General features: G+C 37.6%; 1 protein-coding gene across 1 annotated transcript in view; it reads right to left on the reverse strand.

Annotated features, from left to right (window-relative positions):
* The window catches only part of LOC309796612 (uncharacterized protein), an 863,921-nt gene that overhangs the window by 770,180 nt on the left and 66,035 nt on the right, over positions 1 to 27,706 (reverse strand). The gene's annotated exons all lie outside the window — the stretch shown is intronic.

Below are 27,706 nucleotides of genomic sequence, written 5' to 3' on the forward strand. Positions count from 1 at the left end.
TAATGAAGGAAAAACAGAAAGAGAAATTAGGAAGGACTCCCATTTACCCCTGCAGGAAAAGGAATAAAATACCTAGGAATAAACCTACCTAGGGAGACAAAAGAGCTGTATGCAGAAAACTATAAGACACTGATGAATGAAACTGAAGATACAAACAGATGGAGAGATATACCATGTTCTTGGATTGGAAGAATCAATATTGTGAAAATGACTATACTACCCAAAGCAATCTACAGATTCAATGCAATTCCTATCAAATTACCAATGGCATTTTTTACAGAACTAGAACAAAAAGTCTTAAAATTTGTATGGAGACACAAAAGAACCCGAATAGCCAAAGCAGTCTTGAGGGAAAAAAACGGAGCTGGAGGAATCAGACTCCCTGACTTCAGACTATACTACAAAGCTACAGTAATCAAGACAACATGGTACTGTCACAAAAACAGAAACATAGATCAATGGAACAAGATAGAAATCCCAGAGATAAACCCATGCACCTATGGTCAACTAATCTATGACAAAGGAGTCAAGGATATACAATGGAGGAAAGACAGTCTCTTCAATAAGTGGTGCTGGGAAACTTGGACAGCTACATGTAAAAGAATGAAATTAGAACACTCCCTAACACCATACACAAAAATCAACTCAAAATGGATTAGAGACCTAAATGTAAGACTGGACACTATAAAACTCTTAGAGGAAAACATAGGAAGAACACTCTTTGACATAAATCACAGCAAGATATTTTTTGATCCACCTCCTACAGTAATGGAAATAAAAACAAAAATAAACAAATGGGACCTAATGAGTCTTAAAAGCTTTTGCACAGCAAAGGAAACCATAAACAAGATGAAAAGACAACCCTCAGAATGGGAGAAAGTATTTGCAAACGAAGTACCTGACAAAGGATTAATCTCCAAAATACACAGGCAGCTCATGCAGCTCAATATTAAAGAAAGAAACAACCCAATCCAAAAATGGGCAGAAGACCTAAATAGACATTTCTCCAAAGAAGACATACATATGGCCAAGAAGCACAGGAAAAGCTGCTCAACATCACTAATTATTAGAGAAATGCAAATCAAAACTACAGTGAGGTATCACCTCACACCAGTTAGAATGGGCATCATCAGAAAATCTACAAACAACAAATGCTGGAGAGGGTGTGGAGAAAAGGGAACCCTCTTGCAGTGTTGGTGGGAATGTAAATTGATACAGCCACCATGGAGAACACTATGGAGGTTCCTTATAAAACTAAAAATAGAATTACCATATGATCCAGCAATCCCACTACTGGGCATATACCCAGAGAAAACCATAATTCAAAAAGACACATGCACCCCAGTGTTCATTGCAGCACTATTTACAATAGCCAGGTCATGGAAGCAACCTAAATGCCCATTGACAGATGAATGGATAAAGAAGATGTGGTACATATATACAATGGAATATTACTCAGCCATAAAAAGGAACGAAATTGAGTCATTTGTTGAGACGTGGATGGATCTAGAGACTGTCATACAGAGTGAAGTAAATCACAAAGAGAAAAACAAATATCGTATATTAACGCATGTATGTGAAACCTAGAAAAATGGTACAGATGAACCAGTTTGCAGGGCAGAAGTTGAGAGATGTAGAGAACAAACGTATGGACACCAAGTGGGGAGAGCTGTGGTGGGGTGGGGATGGTGGTGTGCTGAATTGGGCGATTGGGATTGACATGGATACACTGCTGTGTATAAAATTGATGACTAATAAGAACCTGCTGTATAAAAAAAATTAAAATTGAATTAAAAATTTTAAAAAAATTAATAAACTGGCAACTTATAACTTTGATTACTGTAGAAGACAGGGGGTTTGCTACCCAGCAACTGTCGACTCCGCTTGTCTGCCCTGCCTTTATCCTTTCTACCGGAACCTCTAAAACCCTCCTCTACATAGTCATGTGCTTCACTAAATCAAACCTAGGAATCCCATTCCTCTAACCAGGGAGTGTTTTGGGAACAAGCATGTAAGGCAGTTCTAACCACTGAAATGAGAGATGAAGTATGCTCATGGGCTTATGGGAAAAGTTTCTTCACTTTTAATAAGAAACACATTGACTAGGGCTCCTTAAAAAAATTACTAATTTCAGATCTGGGGCAGAGAATGTACAAAGTAAGCCTGGGAAATCTTGTTTTGTTGGAAAGCAAAAGAGTTTTTAAAGATGAATGGAGTCTTATCAAAAGGACATACAATAGCCACTAGGAAGGGTCTCTCCTGGATCAAAATTGGGACAACTTGAGTATCAAAAGAATAAGGACTATAATTGATTGAAACCTTTTGAATATATAAAAGTCCTAGAAATATTATTTAAAAAGAAAGTCAAAACAAACAAACTCAATTGTCACCATTACACCAAAACTTTACTTTGAAAATTGGTAATTAAAAGTTGAGTCAACCATTTATCTTACCTTTCTAGTCCTTAAGGGTAACCTAATAAATAGTCCTGTTGATTCTCTTTTTTTCATAAGAATTTCAGCTAATAAATATCATTCTGTAAAACACTAATGAAATAATTCAGTCAGGCAACTATCTTCAGTTGTAGCCAGAGCCATTAGGCCAAAAAAAGTTAATGGGGACCTGGATAGTTACATTAAGTGCCAAAGTACCATATCGCAAATTATTTACTAGTTGCAAGGAAAATGTTACTTTACGATGTTATTTCACAATGAAGAGAGGAGGCTGAAATCCCCTTATTTTACCACCACTAAGAACGGGACAGTCAGATATTACTTGACTCTTAATATGATGCAATAAGTACACAACATCACCTACGAAGTATTCCTTCTTAACATGTTTAATCTGAACCTATATAACTCTTTAAATCCAACATTGTTTACAGGAAATATGGAGGACAGAAAAACACCTCAAAGAAACAACCAAACAAAGTGAATCTGAGTCATTCTACAGGACAACAGACTGAGCCTTTCGACATTTCAATTTTATGCACAAAACAGGAAGGAGGTAATTTTCTAGAATCACTATGAAAAGAGATTAGGAGATATAACAATAATATGTAATGAATGATCCTTGATTAGATTTTTGTTTGAACCAGCCATAAAAGACATTTTGGGGAAAACTGAAATCTGAATATGGCCTGGAATATTAGATGCTATTAAGGAATAGTTATTAAATTTTAGGTATGAAAATAATATGATTAGTTAAGGAAATATCCTTTTTTCAGGGGTGCATTCTAAAGAAATTTCATGATGTCAGTAATTTAAAATTATTCATCAGAAAAGAGATGAAGCAAATATGTCAGAATGTTAATGATTATATCTATGTGATCGGTATGGCTAATTTTATATTATGCTCTCTACTTTTATGAGCAATTAAACTTTAAACAGTCTCCCCCAAAAGTGATGACGAGTCTCTCTTCTACTGGATATTACTGGGTCTGCACATGATCCCCAAAATTGAGGCACCTGTCTTGATGTCATCAGGAGAGCAAGCCTGAAGGGAAAAGTTGGCATGCGGAGGGTGGAAGAGCAGGAGGACAGAAAACCTGCTTCCCTGATGACATTGCTGAACCACTGAATTACCCAACCCTGAGCACCTACTGAGCTTCTTCAAATGTGAGCTAATACAATTTTCTTATTATTTATGCCATTTTGAATTGTATTCAGTTACATAGAGCCAAAAATATCCCAACTAATACCATTTTTGAAAACCAGTGTCCAAGTGCCCTCTTCCCACTCCCTTGAATGCTCTTCCGGCAGGTACTTGTATGACTTGCTCCCTCACCCCCTTCACGTCTCTGCTCAAACGCCACTTCCTCAGAGAACCCTAGCTGGACCACTCTGTATAAAATAGCAATCTCCCTTTGTTCAGGGTAAACTGAAAAACTGAAGATCCTCAGCAAGTTGAAGACTAGTCCTAGAATCTATGTTGACCCCACCAATGTGCAAACACCTTACAACATCCAGAAAAAAATAGTATCACTCTTTAAATTTTCATAACTTTTCATTTACCCATTTCTTTCCATACTTATTCTATTTTATCATGTATTATGGGTATTTGTGGACACACCTTATCCCTCCCACTAAATTCCTGTAGCTGTGTGCTGAAGCCAGTTTGTACCAGCTCTTGAGCACCAAGTATGCATCTCTTTCTAACTCCACTTTCACTGATGTTATATTGGTAGCTTGAAATGAGTCACAGTGGGTGTATTTACACCACGGAAATCAGCAAATGCCACACATCAGGGCTCCCCCCCTCCACAAAGAGACAGTCGTTAAACATTTAGCAGCACACCATGCTTCCATATCGTATATACTTTTATGTTCCTCAGATTACAGAAGACAGTGTCTTTCATTTATTAATTCAGCAAGTATTTATTAACAGCCAACTATGTGCAAATGGTCCCAGCTCTAGGGAGTGCAACAATGAATAAACAGACAAAGTCTTTTCCCTTTAGAGCTTACATTCTAAGGTGGGAAACAGACAACAACAAATAAGCAAATAAACATATATAATGTATAAGAAGCAGGGTATAAAAGCAGGGTAAGATAATAGACGCAAATCAGGGTTAGGTGAAGGGGAAATGTATTTCCAACACTGGGTGGTCAAGCTAGGCTTCTCTGAGACTGTGGCATTTGAACAGACCTGAAGGAAATGAGAGAGTGAGCCATGTGAGTATCTGCAGAAAGAGCATTCGAAGAAGAGGGAACAGCAAGTGCAAAGAACCTGAGATGGAAGCGTTCCTGATGTGTTTGAGTAGCTGCAAGCAAGTCAAAGCACCTAGAACAAAGCGAAACAAGGGAAAAAGTAGAAAATGAGGTCACAGAGGTAGCTCAACCAGATCACGTAAGCCTTGGTAGGAACTTTAGATTTCATTCCAAGTGTGATAGAAAGCTAATGAAGAGTTTGGACTGGGAACGTGGCATAATGTTTTGTGTTTTAAAGGGATGATTCTGGATGCCAGGCTGTAGGGGATTAAGAGAAGCAGCAAGGACACTAGTTAAGAGCTACTGAAGCAACCTAGATGATATTTGGACAAATAGGATAAGCACAGTCAGTTGTTAGTTTGAACAAGACACAATCGGGTCATTTACATGAAGGTGCTATTCACAAAATAGACCTAGAGTAACTCTTGTGAGAGCTGTAGGCAAATGTAGAGGTACAGAGATTCCAGATCTCCTGGCTGAGTCCTGGAGCAATGGAGGACAGAGCCCCCTCTTACACAGACCCACCCAAGCATGCAGCCTTACCCCCACTTGGGAAAGGATACATGCACATACTTACAGGCACACAAGTAGAGTCCCCATGCTCCTCTCTCCCTCCCCACCTTCACTCCTGAGCCATGTCCTGGGTTGCCTATGGCATCCAGAGGGATCAGCCACCCACAATCCCTGGACCAACCACTTCAGATTGAGCAATAATGTGCTAATATAAAATTTTCCTTTGAAATTTGCTAGGAGAGTAGATCTTAAAATGTATATATATGTATAACTGAGTCACTTTGCTGTACAGCAATAATTAATACAACATTGTAAATCAACTATACTTCAATAAAAAAGAAGGAAAGTTCTCATCACAGGAAAAAGAAACTTCGTAACTATGTGTAGTGATGGATGTTAACTAGACTAATTATGGTTATCATTTCACAATATATAACTATAAAATCATTATGCTACATATCTGAAACTAACATAATGCTATATGTCAATTACATCTCAATAAAAGAAAATTCCCACTTGAAAGGAGTCCTTTATCTAAATGTCACAAAATCCTGAAGGCTAGTAACCCCTCGTAGACAAGGGTGGTATATGTGGAGATGGTTAAGAAGTAGTCTGCTTTGAAAGGTAGAATAGACCAAACTTGCTAATGGGTTGGATGGGGTTGTGTTAATAGGAAAAGAATGTAGGAATTAGACTAAGCAAGTGGATGAATATTAATGCCCTTTACTGAGATGGGAAAGACTGGGTGAATACTGTTTGGATAGGTAAATCAAGAGTTCTCTTTGGGACATGTTAATTAGAGAATTCTATTATACAATCAAATGCCAATATGGAATAGGCGATTGAATATATGGGTCTGGATCTCAGAGGGTAGGTCACACCTAGAGAGATATTTGGAAATCAACTAAGTATACTAAAGCCATGGATTGAAGAGAATAGGTACTCAATAAACACGTTTTGAGTGAAAAAAAGACTGTCCTAATAGGATTTGTGTATATATAACCCTAAGGAGATTCTGGCTCAAGATAATCAATGATATTCACAGTTTTCGGTAACTTCAGTATTAATTCTACAGGAGGAGTCCCAAATAAACAAAAACAATGTGCTTACCTTCAAGGTGCTTATGACAGAATTGAGAAAACAGAAGGAACATCCACACCAATTTTACAAAATTTTAAAAAATCAATAAAGGCATTGTGTAGTGAAAAACACAACTATAAACTGAACCATAATCAACTTTAAGTACCCTATTTTAGAATTTCCGAATTTCAAAACCCTTGTATAGAGAAATTCTGCATGACATTTCAGCTTTGCAATTTCCTTTCACCCAGTAGTTCTCTAGCTTGCCTGCATATTGAAATCACCTGGGGAACTTTTAAAATGACTTATACCCCATCCCAGAGATTCTGATTTAATTGGTCCTGGCTGTGGTCTGGGCATCAGGGCTGTAAAAACCTTCCAGGTGATTCTGATGTGCAGCCAGGGTTGAAAAACACTACTGAAATATAAAAGGCTTGTGGCAGAAGATGCCGGGTATGGTAACAAGAATTTCTTGATATATGTATATGTGAGAGAGCAACCCAAACATGTTTGACCAAATGCATCAATAGGGCTGTCATTAAATAGAGAGGAAAAATATAAAAATTCAAACTATATGGGCTTCCCTGGTGGCGCAGTAGTTGCGAGTCCGCCTGCTGATGCAGGGGACACGGGTTCGTGCCCCAGTCCAGGAAGATCCCACATGCCGTGGAGCGGCTGGGCCCGTGAGCCATGGCCACTGAGCCTGCGCGCCCGGAGCCTGTGCTCCGCAACGGGAGAGGCCACAACAGTGAGAGGCCCGCGTACCGCAAAAAAAAAAAAAAAGAAAATCAAACTATAAAGGGTTAAATCAGCCATATATGTAATCAATCTTTAAATATAAAAAATAGAGACTAACAGAATTGTTTGGTATCTCAAAAATGACTGAGATTCAATTTATCCAAGACTGTACTGTTATTTCAATAGCTGTAAAAGAAATACTGTAACTAACAACAAGAGAAACATAAAGAAATCAAAAGGTAATTGGGAGAGCCCACTAATTCTAAGTAATGAGATGAAAGCTGGCCTAAATTTTAGAGTATGTTTAAAGATATCCAATTGTAGGTCTTTCTCAAAATACAATAGATAGAATTAGATTAATAAATTGTTGTTTAATGAAGACACCAGGAAACTTGCTTTTAATAAATAGGTGAGAATTATATTTAATTAGTATATAGTTTGTTGACTTCAAAAGTGCCAGAAAATATTTAGAAAGTTTATTCTTGAAAACGGTTTGCTTGGTAAAGCAGTTTACATATTAGTTCACTATAGATATTTAGTTAGTGATAAAAGTGGCATTTCAAATCAGTGAGAGAAAGTTTCTTTTTAATAAATTGCACTAGGATAGCTAACTAAACATAAGGCAAAATATATAAAGTTGAATTCCTAGCTAACACCCTACACCAAAATAAATTATTTATGAAACAAAAGTATAAATATAGAAAATAAAACAATGAAAGATCTAGAAGGAATTTATCTATTTAACTCAAGAGGGAATTTACTTTTAATCTTGGTGTGGGGAAGACCTTTCTAAAAAAGATGCAAAATCCAGAAGTCGTAAAGTAAAATAATGATTAAATTGACAAGAAAATATTATAAAATATCCACACGGCAACAAAATATTATAACCAAAAAAAAAAAAGATAATCAGCAAGAAAGGGAAAATATTTTTTAACTATAGGAAATGGCTTCTTTTTATAATTTACATAATAAAAAAGGTGAACAATCTTATAAAAAATAGGCAGAGAATATGAATAGAAAGTTAAAGAAAAAGGGAATATAATCAATTCCATAGTAAAAGATGCTTTATCTCAGTATAAATATATTTATAAATATAAATAAAACATCAATGCAATTTAATCCCTGTCAGATTTTAAAAATTAAAAGCTACTTTGTTATAAAGCAGAAACTAAACTTTACACTACTGTAAAGCAATTATACTCCAATAAAGATGTTAAAAAAATAAAAAATTAAAAAAATAAAAAGCTATATAACATCTAACATTGTTTTTCTGGTCCAGGATAAGATAGAGTAGATGTACTTCTCCCACTTCTTCCCACTAAGTACAGCTAAACACTCTGGACATTACATATAAAAGAAACCTAAGACTGTGAAATGTGGTGAAAAGAAAGACTAGCTAGAGACCTCAGGAATCATGAAAACAACCTAGCAGTAAGTTCTCTGGGTTCTCTTTCTGGTTAATATATCCTATACTGAATTCTGGAGAAGCCAGTAACCCAGAAATGCCAGTGGGCAGAGACAAAAACAACTGCAAGAATAGCTTGTACTCTCTAGCCAAAGGACCAGGAAAAGGGCAGCCTGGCAAGACAGAAACTTTTAGACAATAACTACCCAAATCCAGCCTACCACCACAAAAAACTGCAGCCCCATCACCCACCACCCACATCAACAAAGGCTTAATAGGAAGCCTAGATTTTGATGCTTGCCCAGCAGTGACAAAGTGCTCCTTTTCCCCAACTAGGGTGGTGGTAGAAAAGTCTGAGTGGGGAGCTAGGGCTTCCATCCCTGCTGGATAATAATAAACCTCACTCCACTCCCTGTGGTGTCAGTGGGGGCCCACACAGGGAGCAATAACAAGGCATCCTGCTCCCTCCAGGGAGTGGTGTCACAGCACGGGGTGGGTGTCCCTGGAAGCCTAATGGGAAGCATGAACTTCCACCCCTGCCCAGAAATAATAAAGTGCCCCTCACCCACAGGATGTCAAAAGAGGCCAAGTGGGGAACTTGGACTTCTACCTCCACTTGGCCATAATGAGGTGGCATGCTTGTTCACTTTGCCTGCTTGGGGTCAGAGGAGGCCTGCTAAAACACAAAATTTAAATAAGAACCAAAGACATAAATAACACCAAAAATGTCCATGATACAATTGAAAATCACTTGTCATACCAAGAACAAGAAATATCTCAACTTGAATGACAATAAGACAACTAGCAGACATCAACAATGAATTACAGAGATGTTAGAATTACATAATAAGGATTTAAAGTAGCCATCATTAGGACTTCCCTGGTGGTCCAGTGGTTAAGACTCCACACTTCCACTGCAGGGAGAATGTGTTTGATCCCTGGTTGGGGAACTAAGATCCCGCACGCTGCCTCAGTGCGGCCAAAAAATAAATAAAAAATAAAGTAGCCATCATAAAAATACAACTATGAAAGTGCTTGCAACAAATCATAAAAAAGAAAGTCTCAGCAAAGAAACAAAAGGTATATGAGGAGAGCCAAGCAGAACTTTTAGAGCTAAAAGAAAAAAAAAATACAATAATCTATAAGGAAAAACTCACTGGATGAGTTTAAAAGCAGAATGGGAATGACAGAAAAAGAATTATTGAACTTGAAAATAGAACAATAGAAATTATCCCATTAGAACGATAGAGGGAAAATAGACTGAAAAAAAAAAAATGAACAGAGCCTCAGGGACTTCTGGGACTGTAAAAAAAGATCTAATATCTTGATCAATGGTGTCTCAGAAGGACTGGTAAAGAAGGTGGGGCACAAATATTATTCAAAGAAAGAGTGGTAGAAATTTTCCCAAATTTAGGAAAATACATAAACCTACAGATTTAAATTTCTGAGTGAATCCTAAACAGGATAAGCCCAAACAAACCCATGCTTAGACATATCATAATCAAACTTCTCAAAACTAAAGGCAAAGAAGAAAATCTGAAAGCAGTAAGAGGGAAGCAATACCCATAGACAAAAACAATTTAAATGACAACAGATTTCTCATCAGAAGCCATGGAGGGGAGAGGAGGTGTGGGTGTGACTACAGTGGGGTAGAACAAGAGATCTTTGTAGTGATGGACTAGTTCTATATCTTGATTGTGGAGGTGGTTACACAAACCTACACATGTGCTAAAAGGCACAGAATTATATACATGCATTGTATCAATATCCATTTCCTGGTTTTAATATTTTACTATGGTTATGAAGAAGTAAATGATGGGAGAAATGGTGAGGGATACACAGATCCTTACTTATTATTCTCATTTATGATTGTTATATACTCCTTACGGGTTGACCCTCTTATCATAAAATGTCTTCCTTTGTCTCTAGTAAGAATTTCTGGCATAAAGTCCATTTTGTCTGATATTAGTATGGCCATTATACTAATATCAACATTAGTATGACAAAACTATGAGGTTTTAACAGCAAAAATATTAAAGTATATTCTGGAGTTTCTAACATATGTAGAAGTGAAGTATATGGCAACAACAGCATAAACGATGGAATGGCTATAGATGAAATTATACTGTTGTAAGTTTCTTACATTATATATGAAGTGGTATAATATTAACTCAAGGTAGACTGCAATAAGTTAAGGCTGCATATTGAAATCCACAGAGAACCCACTTAAAAAAATAGTAAAGAGGTATGGTTTTAAAAAGCCAATTGAGAGAGTAAAATGGAATACTAAAAACTAAAAGTTTAGAAAACTTTAACTTAGAGGAGATAGGAAAAGAGAAACGAATGAAGAATGGAGGAGATAAACAGACAAACATCAAGAAGATAAATTTAAATCCAACAATATTAAAAATTATATTAGATACAAATGAACTGAAGACTCCAATTAGACAGAGGTCATCAGACTAGATTTGTTTAAAAAGCAAGATCCAACTATATGGTATTTGTAAGAGACAATTTTAAATACAAAGACACAAATAGCATAAAAGTAAAGAAATAGGAAAAGATATATCACACAAACACTAAGCTTTATTAAACTCAGAGTAAATTTCAAGACAAGGAGTTTTGCTGAAGGTAAAGAGGTTCATTTTGCAATGATAAAACATACATTCGTCAAGGAGACAAGAAAAAATTTTTTTTATTATTATTTTTTTTATTGGAGTATAATTGCTTAACAATGGTGAGTCAGTTTCTGCTATATAACGAAGTGAGTCAACTATACGTATACATATATCCCCATATCCCCTCCCTCTTGCATCTCCCTCCCACCCTTCCTATCCCACCCCTCTAGGTGGTCACAAAGCACCGAGCTGATCTCCCTGTGCTATGCGGCTGCTTCCCACTAGCTATCTACCTTATGTTTGTAGTGTATATATGTCCATGCCACTCTCTCACTTCATCCTAGCTTACCCTTCCCCCTCCCCGTGTCCTCAAGTCCATTCTCTATATCTGCGTCTTTATTCCTGTCCTGCCCCTAGGTTCTTCAGAACCATTTTATTTTTTAGACTCCATATATGTGTGTTAGCATATGGTATTTGTTTTTCTCTTTCTGACTTACTTCACTCTGTATGACAGTCTCTAGGTCCACCCACCTCACTACAAATAACACAATTTTGTTTCTTTTTATGGCTGAGTAATATTCCATTGTATATATGTGGCACATCTTTATCCATTCATCTGTCGATGGACACTTAGGTTGCTTCCATGTCATGGCTATTGTAAATAGTGATGCAGTGAACACTGTGGTACATGACTGCTTTTGAATTATGGTTTTCCCAGGGTATATGCCCAGTAGTGGGACTGCTGGGTTGTATGGCAGTTCTATTTTTAGTTTTTTAAGGAACCTCCATACTGTTTTCCATAGTGGCTGTATCAATTTACACTCCCACCAACAGGGCAAGAGGATTCCCTTTTCTCCACACCCTCTCCAGCATTTATTGTTTGTAGATTTTCTGATGATGCCCATTCTGACTGGTGTGAGGTGATATCTCATGTAGTTTTGATTTACATTTCTCTAATGATTAGTGATGTTGAGCATCCTTTCGTGTGATTGTTGGCAAACTGTATATCTTCTTTGGAAAAATGTCTCTTTAGGTCTTCTGCCCATTTTTGGATTGGGTTGTTTCTTTCTTTGATATTGAGCTGCATGAGCTGCCTGTATATTTTGGAGATTAATCCTTTGTCAGGTACTTCGTTTGCAAATATTTTCTCCCAATCTGAGGGTTGTCTTTTCATCTTGTTTATGGTTTCCTTTGCTGTGCAAAAGCTTTGAAGTTTCATTAGGTCCCATTTGTTTATTTCTGTTTTTATTTCCATTTCTCTAGGAGGTGAGCCAAAAAAGGATCTTGCTGTGATTTATGTCATAGAGTGTTCTGCCTATGTTTTCCTCTAAGAGTTTTATAGTGTCTGGCCTTACATTTAGGTCTTTAATCCATTTTGAGTTTATTTTTGTGTATGGTGTTAGGAAGTGTTCTAATTTCATTCTTTTACATGTAGCTGTCCAGTTTTCCCAGCACCACTTATTGAAGAGGCTGTCTTTTCTCCATTGTAGATTCTTGCCTCCTTTGTCAAAGATAAGGTGACCATATGTGTGTGGGTTTATCTCTGGGCTTTCTATCCTGTTCCATTGATCTATATTTCTGTTTCTGTGCCAGTACCATACTGTCTTGATTGCTGTAGCTTTGTAGTATAGTCTGAAGTCCAGGAGCCTGATTCCTCCAGCTCCGTTTTTCTTTCTCAAGATTGCTTTGGCTATTCGGGGTCTTTTGTGTTTCCATACAAATTGTGAAATTTTTTGTTCTAGTTCTGTGAAAAATGCCAGTGGTAGTTTCATAGGGATTGCACTGAATCTCTAGATTGCTTTGGGTAGTGCAGTCATTTTCACAATATTGATTCTTCCAATCCAAGAATATGGTATATCTCTCCATCTGTTGGTATCATCTTTAATTTCTTTCATCAGTGTCTTATACTTTTCTGCATACAGGTCTTTTGTCTCCTTAGGTAGGTTTATTCCTAGGTATTTTATTCTTTTTTGTTGCAATGGTAAATGGGAATGTTTCCTTAATTTATCTTTCAGATTTTTCATCATTCGTGTATAGGAATGCAAGAGGTATCTGTGCACTAATTTTGTATCCTGCTACTCTACCAAATTCATTGATTAGCTCTAGTAGTTTTCTGGTAGCATCTTTAGGATTCTCTATGTATAGTATCAAGTCATCTGCAAAGACAGTTTTACTTCTTCTTTTCTGATTTGGATTCCTTTCTTTTTGCTTTTCTGATTGCTGTGGCTCAAGCTTCCAAAACTATGTTGAATAATACTGGTGAGAGTGGGCAACCTTGTCTTGTTCCTGATCTTAGAGGAAATGGTTTCAGTTTTTCACCATTGAGAATGATGTTGGCTGTGGGTCTGTCACATATGGCCTTTATCATGTTGAAGTAACTTCTCTCTATGCCTACTTTCTGGAGGGATTTTATCATAAATGGGTGTCGAATTTTGTCAAAAGCTTTTTCTGCATCTATTGAGATGATCATATAGTTTTTATTCTTCAATTTGTTAATATGGTGTATCACACTGATTGATTTGCATATATTGAAGAATCCTTGCATTCCTGGGATAAACCCCACTTGATCATGGTGTATGATCCTTTTAATGTGTCGTTGGATTCGGTTTGCTAGTATTTTGTTGAGGATTTTTGCATCTATTCTCATCAGTGATATTGGCCTATAGTTTTCTTTTTTTGTGACATCTTTGTCTGCAAAGGAGGTACAATTTTAAATCGCTATTCACCTAATAATAGAACTTCAAAATGTATGAAGCAAAATTGACCAAACTAAGAGAAGAAATAGACAACTAATCATAGTTTCAATTTTAACACCTCTCTTTCTCTTATGACCTTCTCTGTCTCTCTCTCCCAGTAATAGACAGAATGAAGGACAAAATAAGTAATGGCATAGAAGACTTCAACAGTACTATCAACCAACTAGATTAACATGTATAGAACACTGCACTCAACAAATGCAGATAAACAATTCTTTTCAAGTGTAGAGGTAATATTCACCAAGATATGCTGTGTAACAAAGCAAGTCTCAATATGTTTTTAAAAGATAGAATCAAACATAATTTGTTTTCTGAATTAATTTAAAAATCAATAACAAAGAGATACTAGAGAATCTGCAAATATTTGGAAATAAAGCCATATCTTTGAAAGAAGCCATGGGTAAAAAGTAATCATACAAAATTAGAAAATATTTTGAACTATATGATAATGAAAACACAATATATCAAAATTTGTAGGATTTATCTAAAGCAGTATTTAGAAGGAAACCTATAGCTTTAAAATGCTTGTATTAGGAGAAAAGAAAACTTCTACCTTAGGAAGCCAGATTTTAAAAGGAGCAAAGAAAACCCAAAGTAAGTTTAAGATAGAATGTAAGAAAAATAATAAAAGGGAAATAAATAAAATAGAAAACAGAAAAGCAAAATCTAAAAATTGGCTATCTAAATGGTTAATAAAATTGATAAATCTCTAGCTTGGCTGATGAAGAAAAAATCAGAGAAAATATCAATTACCAATGTCAGGGATGAAAGTGAGGACATTACTACAGATACTACTACAGGTATTAAAAGGTAATAAGGTAATATATGAACAACTTTATACCAATGAATTTGACAACATAAATGAACAAAATTCCTTGAAAAACAAAATTTTTAAATGTATAATTTATAAAACCTAACAAAAGAAATCAAAAATCTGAATAGCCTTATATCTTTTAAAGAAATTATGAACTTTCCTACAAAGAAAATTGAAGGCAAGTTTGGCTTCACCTGTGAATCCTATCAAACATTTAAGAAAGAATTACAGCAATTTTACACAAAATCTTTCAGAAAACCCAGTGTTACTGAACCAAACTCGGGTCTGCTCACCCAACACACATTAATGCCAATCTACTGACAACCGGATTATGGTGAAGGAAAGTACAGTATTTATTGCAGGTGTCAAGCAAGGAGAATGGGCAGCTCAGCCAGAACACCTGGATGGCTTTCAGGCAAAGGTTTTAAAGACAGTGTTAGGGGAGAGGGTCGTAGGATGCCTGATTAGCTTGTGGACCTTCTTTCTTATTGGTTGGTGGTGAGGTCATAGGATGATGTTTTGGAAATCTCAGTCAGCAACCTACTGGTTCCACCCAGTCTGAGGTCTACATGCTTGTGATCAGCATGGAGTCACCATCCTCCACTGGGTGAGGGGTCGTAGTTTCTGCAGAACTCAGAGATATGCATCACATTGTTATCTATATCCCTTCAGGAGGTACTAGGAGTCCCATGACTCTGTTGTTCTAATCATTAACTGCTTGAGTCTGCTCTTTGGAACTCAGGAAAGGCCTAGGAGACTAAAGTCTTTTTTCTACAAACAAGAGACAGGGGGCACAGAGGACCTTTGTACCCAAGAAGGCCCTAGAGAGCCCTGCTTGGTTTCAATCCCTTTTCTTTGACACTCCTCAATCCTGAGGGGAACATGAGCGAAGGAAGAAAGGGAATAAAGTTTTGGATAGAGAGATTAATCATAAATTCTGCAGGGGAACTCAGTTTTAGGGCGAGTTGGTTTCACTAGGAGGAAGAGACTTTCAATTTGATTTATAAGACTAGAATAACCCTGATAGCAAAATCTGTGTATAGGGTGTACTTGACTGAATTTGCTTCAGGCCATTGCTTGTCTATAAACTTTAAACCAACATGTATAAAGCCAATGCATACTCAATGGAGCCAACGTAATTTTTTTCAACCCCAGCCAGCAATCCTTTAATAAAAGTAATCATAAAGCTGTTGGGGGCTTCCCTGGTGGCGCAGTGGTTGAGAGTCCGCCTGCCGATGCAGGGGACACAGGTTCGTGCCCCAGTCCGGGAAGATCCCACATGCCGCGGAGCGACTGGGCCCGTGAGCCATGGCCGCTGAGCCTGCGCGTTCGGAGCCTATGCTCCGCAGCGGGAGAGGCCACAACAGTGAGAGGCCCACGTACCGCAAAAAAAAAAAAAAAAAAAAAAAGCTGTTGGTCATGACATTTGGCTCTACCAGAAAACAATGTCATTGGGAGTAACAGTGATACCACTTTACAACTTTCCCATAATTCAATCATCAGATTTTAAATAAATCATTTCTCCCAAACAACAGAATCACCAGAAAGCTTTATCCATGCCAAAGACCCAGAAATTAGTATAAAAGTTAGTGAGTTTTTCTTACACTTTCATAGAAATTACACTCAAGTAACCAAACTGGCTTATCCAAAATGACTGTTACATACAAACCAAGCCAAAAGGTCAGCTTGGCACCAGAAATAGTTACAGGCATTTCCTAAGTATTTCTCTTAAGTTGTATAGGAGGAATTTCAGTAGCAACAATCCCTTCCAAATAAACGACAAAGCTTGGCCCTTAGCAGTGACTGCACTTCAACCAAGAGTAGCTACCATGAGTATCAGAAACACCTTGTAAGTAGACACTCACAACACTATGACACAAATTGTATTTTGACAATATAACAAAAAAAGATTTCACAAAGGCCTTCTCTCTTTGCACTGACAAGAGGTTGATACTATAGGAACAAACAGTGCAAAATCCACTGAACTGTTTGTGGGTGACTGGTTTTTTTTTTGGTAATATAATGAAATATGGTTTCAACTACTTTTCCTTGCATAAGTTTTAAGCACAACCATATAAGAGGCATACAGGAAGCCAGCTAGAAGGTGTTTGTCAAAGAAGCAAAAATGTATCTGTGTATTTGTATGTGTGTTTATTTCAGCGGAGCCATTTCCCTTTTAGGTTCTGAATTTTTTTTAATTCAAAGACAAAGAATGACACTACCTAGAATTCTAGCCTTGGAACAGGAAGTTGTCTGGAATTTCTTTGGCAAAATGCTTTTACAAGAAGTATCTTATAAAAGATTACATTACAGAGTGAAGTAAGTCAGAAAGAGAAAAACAAATATCGTATATTAACGCAAATATGGGGAACCTAGAAAAATGGTACATGAACCAGTTGGCAAGGCAGAAATAGAGACACAGATGTAGAGAACAAACGAATGGACACCAAGGGGGGAAAAGGAGGGTGGGAGGAACTGGGAGATTGGGATTGACATATATACACTAACTAGTACGTATAAAATAGATAACTAATGAGAACCTGCTGTATAGCACAGGGAACTCCACTTCACTGTACAACAGAAACTAACACAACACTGTAAAACAACTATACTCCAATAAAAAAATAAAAATAAAACATAAACAAAAATAAAATTAAAAATTAAAGATTACATTAAATGTAATGGAACCGATCCCGAATTCCACACCTAGGAATTTGTTGCAAGGAACTTTTTGGAGATGCACACAAGGGTGTATATACAAGAACATTTACAAATCAACTATACCCCGATATAAAATAAAAATTAAATTTAAAAAAATCACAATGCTGGAACCAAAAACAAAAGAATATTTACTACAGTGTTGGTTACAATAGAAACTCATTAATAGTAGCCTAGATGGCAAAAATTAGAAAAATAACTTATAGTTAACCATATGATTAAGAAACATGCAGCCACTAAAAAGCATTCTTCAGAAGGATATATATATGTATACACATACATATTCTTTTTATTGACTGCATATATATACTATGGTGCATAGTATCCCCCCCAAACTTCACGCCTACCCAGAACCTGTGAATGTGACCTTCCATTGTTCGTTCCTTGAATTATATCTACTAACAGGTATTCTTTGAGTAAGTTTCCATTTCTGAAGCAAGTTCAAGTTGCTTTAGAAGTTCTGAAGTTCTTTTCCTCATACCCCAAAGTATCTTAACACTCACAGGAAAAAGAATATTGAACGAGTGACAAAAATCTCATGAGATGATAATTTAAATATTTTATTTACCTTGGCATTTAACAACTACTACAAGGATATTATCAAAGATTTTTAAAAACCCTGTTGAGAGAAAAGTTACTTATTTCTCCAAGTTCAAATTTAATAAAGGCCTCATCCTTGGTATAAAATTTCTAGCCTTCCTCTAGGTACAAGACAAGCTAAACTGATATAAAAAGCAGGACTGTGAGGGAGAAGGAAATGTGCCTTTTAAGAAGAATATGGAATTTATAAAGAGAAGCTAGCCTTCACTTCACCTTAAAGAAGGGGAGACTTGCCATATTCCTGTCCTTAAAACTAAAGTGAGAAAGGGGAGAAAAATAATTATTTTTTAAGTTGGTGGATTCTGAAAGAAGGGAGGTCTAAAGTGTTCAGAAATAGTGTCATAGTATGACCAGGTATAAAGTGGGCAAAGACTGCTCTCCCTTGAAGTTCCAAGGTCTCAAAAGATTTACAGAGGGACTTCCTTGGTGGTCCAGTGGTTTAGACTCTGCGCTTCCAATGCAGGGGGTGCAGGTTCAACCCCTGGTTGGGGAACTAAGATCCCACATGCCACGTGGTGTGGCCAAAAAATTTTTTTAATAAAATAAAATAGAAACACAGAGCTTTAAAAAAATTTTTAAAAACAAAAATTGGAATATACCAGTGTTACCAGAGTTGGAGAAATGAATGAGAGGAGAGAGATAGGGTCTATCCACTTTCTGTGAACCAGTGCAACATGGGACAAAGCAGAAGATCTGAGAAAAGAGGCATGAGGTCACCAGACAGAAGAGGTAGGTGAAATTCCCAAAGGACCACCAAGGCCTAGGAGACTAGGAGAGGTTCTTAGGATTGAGCTCCCCTCCAGCAGGCCTGTTAGGGACACAATCAGTTCATGATAAGTCTACAAATGAGACAGATCTACTTGGGTGACACACAGAAAGGACTACCACTCTTCCAACTACCAAAAGTGTTGCTGCTCGTGTATGGGAAAAGCAGTTGTGACCAAAATAAAGAAGAGAGTCAGCTTGTCATGAACAATCATATAAGAAAGCATCTGGGTTTTTTCCTGTCCCTCCTCCCAAGTCCTGCATCAGAGGTACAAACACAGAAAAGATGGCAGAAGTGTGCATCTCTGTATTCATTACATACTAGAGAAATAAATATTATTTTAAGAAAAGAATGAAGCCACATCCAAATACTCAAAATCTTTAACTGCTTTCATACTATTCACCTCTTCATTCCCATTAAGGAAACCGTGGGCTTGGGAGAGTGTTCATCAGAATAAACCAAAGGACCTACCTCCTTATGTTTTATATGGTTCTTGAATGACTCAAATCCTTTGGCATCAAGAATTACACATTATAAAGAATAAACTAGATACAGAGTGGGAAGCATAAAACAATGTTAAAGCAGAGAGTGAATAAATGTGTAGAGGTCATCTCAATAGACGTAGAAAAATTATTTGACAAAATTCAACATCTAATCATGGTTTAGGAAAAAAACTCATCAAACTAGGAATAAAAGGAATCGTCCTCAATCTGATAAAGGGCATCTACAAAACAACCCTGCAACTAACATCATACTTAATGGTGAATGGCAGGAGCTCAGCTGAGTTAAGAGAGCTGAGCTGCCAGGTGTCTAGAGTAGACAATTAAAAAAATAAGCCAAGAATGAAAGTAACAAACAATAAAGCTTTTAAACATTTATTGTAATAGTATAAGCAAAACGGCTAAAGCTAGAGAAAGTACTGACTTTCCCTACCCCTCCACACCCACTTCGATTTTCCCCAGCAGTTGAGGGTCAGGTAAATCAGCACAGACGTGGGCGAGGGTCCTCTCACTGTGGACGTATCCCAAACAAAAGGCTCCTGTATGGACTCAGGCCAGTGAGAGGGAGAGGGGGGAGGGCTAGGCATGGAAAAATACTGAGTACTGACTCAGAATGGGGACAAGTGTCTTCAAGTTTTCCCCTTATCCCCCAAAAGGAACCCTTCACAGAGGCTCCTGAGGAAAGCCTTGCCCAAAGAGTACCTGGGCTAAGAATGAAAATATGTGTAAGAACATGGCCATCCAGAGAGATCTGAGTCTTTGACTGCAACTCCCTTCAGAGACTGCAGTGCAGTCTGGTGGGAAGGGCATTTCCCCTGTGAGGTCTGCCAGTAAAGCCTTTGGAATTGCCTATCATCAGGCCTGGTAAATCACACATAGGTATTTTATATAGGAGCCAGACTCCTCAGTTAAAGACTGAATGCTTCCCCCTAAGATCAGGAATAAGGCAAGGCTGTACACTCTTACTACTTCTATTCAACATACTGGAATTCCTAGCCAGTGCAGTCAAGCAAGAAAAAGGAAATAAAAGGCATATAGTTTGCAGAAGACATGAGTGTCTATGTAGAAAATCCCAAAGAATCTACAAATAAGTTACTAGAACAAACAAGTGACTTTAGCAAGGTTGCAGTATACAAGATCAATGTACAAAAATCAATTGTATTTCTATAGTCTAGCAATGAAAAATTGGAAAATAAAATTTTTAAAAAACTATTTAAATAGCATCAAATAAATCATAAAATACTTTGGTATGAATCTTAGCAAAACAAGTGATGAAATCTATGATAAAATCTATAAAACACTGATGGAAGAAATCAGAGCAGCTATAAAAATCATGGAGAGATATACAGTTTTAGTAGATTAGAAGACTCAATATTGTTAAGTTAGCAATTCTCCCCAAATTCATCTACAGATGAATGTAATATTTTTAAAATCCCAGCAGGATTTTTATAGAAATCAGCAAGCTGATTCTAAAACGTTTGTGGAAAGGCAAAGGAACCAGAATAGTCAAAGTAGTCTTCAAAAAGAACCAAGTTGGAAGACTCACACTACCTGATTAATTGACTTACTATATATAATCAACACACTGTGCTATTGGCCAAAGGACAGGCACATAAATCAATGGAACAAAAGAGAGTCCAGAAACAGACCCACATACACATGGTCAATTGATTTTCAATGAAAGTTCAAATGAAATTCAAAAGAGAAAGAACAGTCTAGGGCTTCCCTGGTGGCGCAGTGGTTGGGAACCTGCCTGCCAATGCAGGGGACATGGGTTCGAGCCCTGGTCCAGGAGGATCCCACATGCCATGGAGCAACTAAGCCCGTGCGCCACAACTGCTGAGCCTGCGCTCTAGAGACCGCGAGCCACAACTACTGAAGCCCATGGGCCTGGAGCCTGTGCTCCGCAACAAGAGAAGCCACCACAGTGAGAGGCCCGGGGGCCACAACGAAGAGCAGGCCCCACTCACTGCAACTAGAGAAAGCATGCGCAAAGCAACAAAGACCCAATGCAACCAAAAAATTTTTTAAATAAAATAAAAAATACATTAAAAAAAAAAAGAACAGTGTATTCAACAAATGGTGCTAGGACGTTTGGACATCCACATGTAAGCAGAAAAGAAAGAAGGGAAGGAAAGGAAAGGGGAAAAAAGGAAAGGAAAGAAAAAAATAATTTTAGTCCATCTGTCACATCAAATACAAAACTTAGCTCATAATGGATCATAAACCTAAATGTAAAACCTAAAACTATAAATATCCTAGAAGAAAATATAGGAAAAAATCTTTGTGACCTTGAGTTAGGCAAAGAATTCTTGTATACAATACCAAAATCAAAATATGTAAAAGAAAAAAATAATAAACTGCACTTCATGAAAATTAAAAACTTCTCTATCAAAAGACACTAAAGTAATGATCCAACAGGCCACAGAATGGGAGAAAATATTTGCAAAATATGTGTCTGATAAAGGACTTGTCTCCAGAATATGTTAAGAGCTCTCAAAACTCATCAGTATAAAAACAAACAACTTAATAAAAACTGGGCAAATGATATGAAAAACACTTTACCAAAAAAGATATATGGATACTGAATAGACATATGAAAAAATGTTCAACATCATTAGTCACTAGGAAAATGCAAATCAAAAGCACAATGAGATAACATGACAAATCTATTACAATGGTTAAAATTAAGAAATCTAACTCTACCAAGTGCTGGCAAGGTTGTAGAGTAACTGGAACTCTCATACATTGCTGGTGGGAATGCAAAATGGTACAGCCATTGTGGATCATACAGCATGCTGCCTTTTGAGACCCTTTGAGGCTGCCTTCTTTTATTATCTTTCACTTATAATGCATTTGAGATTCATTCATGTTGTTGCTTGTATCTATACTTACTTGCTTTTTATTGCCAAGTAGTATTCCATTTTATGGATAAACCAGTTGTTTTTATCCAGTTTGGGGCAATTATGAATAAGGTTGCCTATAAACTTTCACACACAGGTGTTTTGTTTGTTTGTTTGTTTGTTTGTTTTTTGCAGTACGCGGGCCTCTCACTGCTGTGGCGTCTCCCGTTGCGGAGCACAGGCTCCGGACGCGCAGGCCCAGTGGCCATGGCTCACGGGCCCAGCCGCTCTGTGGCACATGGGATCTTCGCGGACCGGGGCATGAACCCGCGTCCCCTGCATCAGCAGGCGGACTCTCAACCACTGCGCGACCAGGGAAGCCCTCACATACAGGTTTTAATGTTAACATAAATTTAGATTTCTTGAGGGTAAGTACTTAGGAGTGCAATTGCTGAGTCACATAGTAAATGTATATTTAACTTTAGAAGAAACTGCCAAACTATTTTCCATACCGGCTGTGCCAAAATGGCTAAACTACAGGGACAAAAACAGACCAGTGGTTGCCAGAGGCTGGGGTGGAGGGAAGGGTTGGCTATGAATGGCCACAAGGGAACACTGTGAGTGATATAACTATTCTATAGCTTGAAGGTGCTGCTGTTACAGGACGGTATGTGTTCGTCAATACTTTTATAACTGTACACTAAAATGAGTGAGTTTTATGTATGTAAATCATATCTCAATAAACCTGAATGAAAACCATTTATGTAGAAGGAATGCATAGAAATCCTAGGACATCCTATGCCATATTTAAACCAAAGATCTGAGATAACAGATGGCTTCCCATTGCCTTCAGGATTAACAAAAAAAAATCTAACTCCCTTAGTTGGATGTATGTGGCTTTTAACCATCTGGCCACTGCCTGCTTCTAGGAGGTCAGCATTAGTTCCATTTGGGTCTCACCTCCGCAATGACTATCCACATTTGGGCATTTCCATTGTTTTTTGAGCTTGCTTTCAGCCCTTCCCAGCCATTCCATTGACTTCTGAAGTCATAATCTTCCTGCTTTAATACTTTAATACCTAGACCCCACCAAGCCTTCTCACCCGGCCTTGGCATGCAGCTAGCTCACTGACAGACCTCTTGGCAGGGTCCCAGATTCTCCCTACATACAAGCAGCCAAGAGAAGGGGCGTCACCTTCCCAGCCTCACTTCAGAAGACTGAATGAGACATAAGCATAGGTGTATATGTGCACATGTTCCCTGTAACACTTCTGTGTCGCTCTTCACAGAAAAACAACTCCTTTTATTCTCTCTGTTGATTCAAGTATAGCACAGCTTGACATCCCTATTGCTAGAGAATGCAATAAGTCTGATCAACAGTTGCAAACTAGGAGCAGTGGGGAGCCTGGATGTAGCACTCTCAGGCTCTCATGCAGCAGTTCTTGCAAAGTGGATTCACCAAAGGTTACTCACAGCATAGATGGAAGGAACTTTACTGTCATGTCCCTGTTTGGACCCTGAATTCTAATAATCACTCTCAGCAGTTTGAATATATCATTCTGTTTCTAGAAAAGCAGGCTTTGCACCCCTGATTTTACCAGAGGAAATTTTTTCAGACTAGAAGAAACAATGATTAGGCAAATTCTGAAGAAATTAATTTTAAATATGTGTTCAAAGTACTTCTTGCTGGTATTAAAAATAGCAAAGATGGCTCAAAGTGAAGTGAAGATAAGCCTATCAAGGACATATGGTTTCAGCAAAGCAGTCCATGACAACCATTTCCAATGCTTTGGGGTCTTTCTCAATTATTTCTGGCTTCAGAGTCATCCATGTTCCATTTTAAAATGAGACCTCTGCTTAAGAATGACTATCACTGCACATGTTTAAAAAAATTTTAATGTTCTCTCTCTTTTTTAATCTAAACCAACCTATCCCATTAAGCAACTGAGTTTTGCTTTCTTAAAACTCTTTCTTTCCTTGGACTCTGGGACCTTACCTTCTCCTCATTCTTTTCCTACATTTACAGGCAACTTCTCAGTCTATCTTCATAACTGAGCTCAGGGCATGTCCCTCCCACTCCCCATCCTGGTGGAAATCCTCCTGTAATTAGCGTCATTAGAGTGTTGCACAGAGGAAACGCTGAAGACAGGAAAGCAGTTTGGAGGCTCTGCTCTGCACTCAGCCTCTCAAGCATCCCACCCACTCCTCTGGTTTTTAACAACCTCCTGATTTCCAAACATGTGGCTCTACCCCAGACTTATCTTCTGAGCTCCAGACTTATCTAGTAGTCTGGCTGTCTTGTTAGGGGTGCCACAATCTCAAAGAATCCAAAAGTAAACTCACCCTTTCTCCCTATCCATTTTCTCAACATATTCTTATGTATACTCCATATCTTAGCAATAATTTCTCATACATTGTCTTGCCAATTCTACCTCCTAATTATCTCCTGAATCTGCCTCTTTCTGTTCATTCTCACTACTAGAACCTGAGTCCAGAATGTCTTTAGCTCTTATGTGGGCTCTTTCTGTAGCAGCTAGTTACTTTTCTTCATACACACACAATTTCACCCCTCCCTTCCAGTGCATTCCTTACATCCTCGCCAAAAAAGGTCTTTCCAAAATGCAAACTTGACCATATTTCTTCCCTAGGTAAAATTCTCTAGAGGTTTTCATTGTCTCCAGGATAAAACCCAACTTCCTTAGACTTTTTATAAATTGGCTCCTACCTACTTGCCATCTCTTTATCTCCTAATCAACCTTCAAAACCATACTCAGATGTCAACTCTTCTACGAAGCTCTCCTAACTAACCCCTCTCCCCACAGTCCACTTAGGCCCTCCTTCCTCTATGTCATGTACCTAGTATCCTTATCATTGCTAAAATAAATTATAATTAATTTGTGTACAGGTACTACTCATCTAAAAAGATGACCTCTATGAGGAAAGATTATTTATTGTTCCTATCTACTTACTTAGCACTTGTTCTCAATCACCAGATGGTGAAAGGATGAATGATTAAAGTGAAGAAGAAATCAATTAGTAAACCATCAACGATTGTTTATTTTTCTAAACATTCCGACTAGATTTCCTAATTGTCTTGAATGAAAAAGTTCCTGCTGCCATGATCATTTGAGCAATTGAAACTGCTCTGTTGGCATCTATTGTGACAATAACTAGAAAAGAAAAATAAAACCTTGTTACATATCTGGTGCTCTGAGTAATGACCTTGAAAACAGGCCATGAAATTTCCCCATTAAAAAAAAATCCCAATGATGAGGTCTCTGCCATAGTAATAAAATTCTGGAAAACACCGTGACCATTTATTTAGGAGAAGAATGAATTTGCAGCCTCAAGTGCTAGAGTCTCGTGGAGAAGGAGTCAATACAGCCAAAAAGAAAATCCCCGTGCAAAGAGGACTAGAAACTTTATCACCCTGGACTATTCCAGGTCAAATTCAAGATGGATCATTCTTTGACATTTTAATAGGTGCAAATAAATATGGTAATAGGTACATTTCACACAAAGCGATATCTCCTTCAATCAGACCACTATAAAGCTCTTTTTTCTTGAGTAAATACTTGGATTGAGTATCTTTATATTCTCATACATATGCACAGATACTGTCAGATGAGAGAATAGCAAAATTAATCTGTTCAGATAAAAAGGGGGAGTCAAAGAGAGACAATGATTACCATTGTTTTGCAGAGTAAGTTAAATTTACATTTCTGTTGTTTGTCATAATCAGTTGTAATGAGAATAAAGACCAGCAGTCTGGGAACTCTCTAAAAGGCCAGAAGCCCCTGCTAGCTACATCTAACTTAGACTCTGACCCACACTGACGCAAGAAATAGAAGAATTTGTATGAATCTTTCAAATACCACAGAGATAATGGAAAACCTAAGTCAAATTTCAGTCATTGCCCCACAGAGTTGATAAACTCATACAATACTGACATGTCCCTGAAATTGTAAAGCAATTAAATATTTGTCAAAATCAAGCCTTTTCTATTTGGCTCAAATTCTGTTATTTTATGTCTTCCTACAGCTCCATCAAATTTTACCTATTTATATTTCCAAAATCAATGGCAACCAAGTGTTTCAGTCGGGGTCCAAATGGGTTGGCACACTCAAATTAGGTTAATTTGAGGAGGATTTATTTTAAAAGGACCTCTTTTAAAAAGGTGTGGGCAAAATGCAAGGGAACCACAAGTAGCCCAGGGTTAATAATACAGGGGCAATTACAACTCCTAAGCCGAAAGGGAGGGGGGAAGGGAACAGTTTCCAGAAAGCAAAAGGAGAGAGTTGTGTGAAGGGCACTGACCTTTAGAAGTTCTCAGCCAGCCCAAGGTAATTTTGCAGGGAGGGAGCCAAGAGATAAATACCTGATCTCACTTCCTCTCTAAACTTCTGCTGGGGCTACCATGGGCTGAACCTACCTGGAAGCCAGAGGACATAAAACACTTTGATGAGATCCACACAGGTCAGAATCCCAGGGCAAACACAAAAGGAGACTGGCTCTGGAAGGACACATGGAACCTATCCAACACTCCATGTTTTAGGGCGAAACAATTTTTCTTTTCCCAAGCATCATCTACATATAGTAAGTGTCTACTGTATGCAATGTACACAATTATAAAAACATGGTGGGGCTGGGGTAAAGGAAGTTGAAGATGGAAGGAGAGTCACAAAGGAAGAAAGTACTCTTCCTACATGAAATTAAAATTAAAACATGTTTCTAACTGGGGCAAAACTCATTCAACCACCATATTTCCCAGTGAAAATCCACTCAGAGTGCAGCCTATGGAGCAGCCGTATCAATATCATCTGGGAGGTCATTAGAAATGCAAAATCTCAGGCTGTACCCCTGACTCAGAATCTTTTTAACGGGATCCCCAGGTACCTGTTATGCACATGAAAGTTTAGGAAGCACTGCTTTAAGGACTCCCTAGAGTTACTCAGGGAAAGAAGAGCAGTTTGGAGTAATTAAAGCTAGTGGGATTTCACAGGTAAAGGTTCATGGAGGAGACATATTTGAGAAGGATATTAAAACATTATTTTACAGAAAACACGGCTTTTTATTTCGTTATAAAGTCAGAAAGCAAATATAGTTAATCAGTAACTGAATATATAACATTCAATCAAAAATATAGTCAAACACTAATGCTAAATATTGTTCCATTAATACAAAGTTCTTTCACAATAAAATAAAATTCTTATGCTCCATAAATTCTCTAAAGGTTCTCTAAAGAAAGGGAAAATCCAGGCTGATTTAAATTGGAAAGCTCCTGCTTAGGTTTGGGGCTTTGCTGTCTTTCTCTTCTTAATGCTATTTTCCTTTCTATTTCAGGCCCAACTCTGGCACTTAATAGGTGTTCAGTAAATACTTTTTGATTGATTGAAGCCCAACTGATTTAAAATTGTGTGCTAAACTGTAATAATAGATCCGCATCAGAACGCTAGTTGTAGATTTCTACTTAGAGAACAGCACCATCTAGTGTCTCCACAAGAAGGTACCACCTCCAATCCAGTGTATGTTTTACCTAGCAGTAAGTGAAAATTATACTGCTAAAGTGACGGAGAAAAGACAGTCTCTTCAATAAGTGGTGCTGGGAAAACTGGACAGCTACATGTAAAAGAATGAAATTAGAAT

The sequence above is a fragment of the Mesoplodon mirus genome (genome assembly GCF_964341445.2).
Source record: "Mesoplodon mirus genome assembly, chromosome: X".
Classification (NCBI taxonomy): Eukaryota; Metazoa; Chordata; class Mammalia; order Artiodactyla; family Ziphiidae; genus Mesoplodon; species Mesoplodon mirus.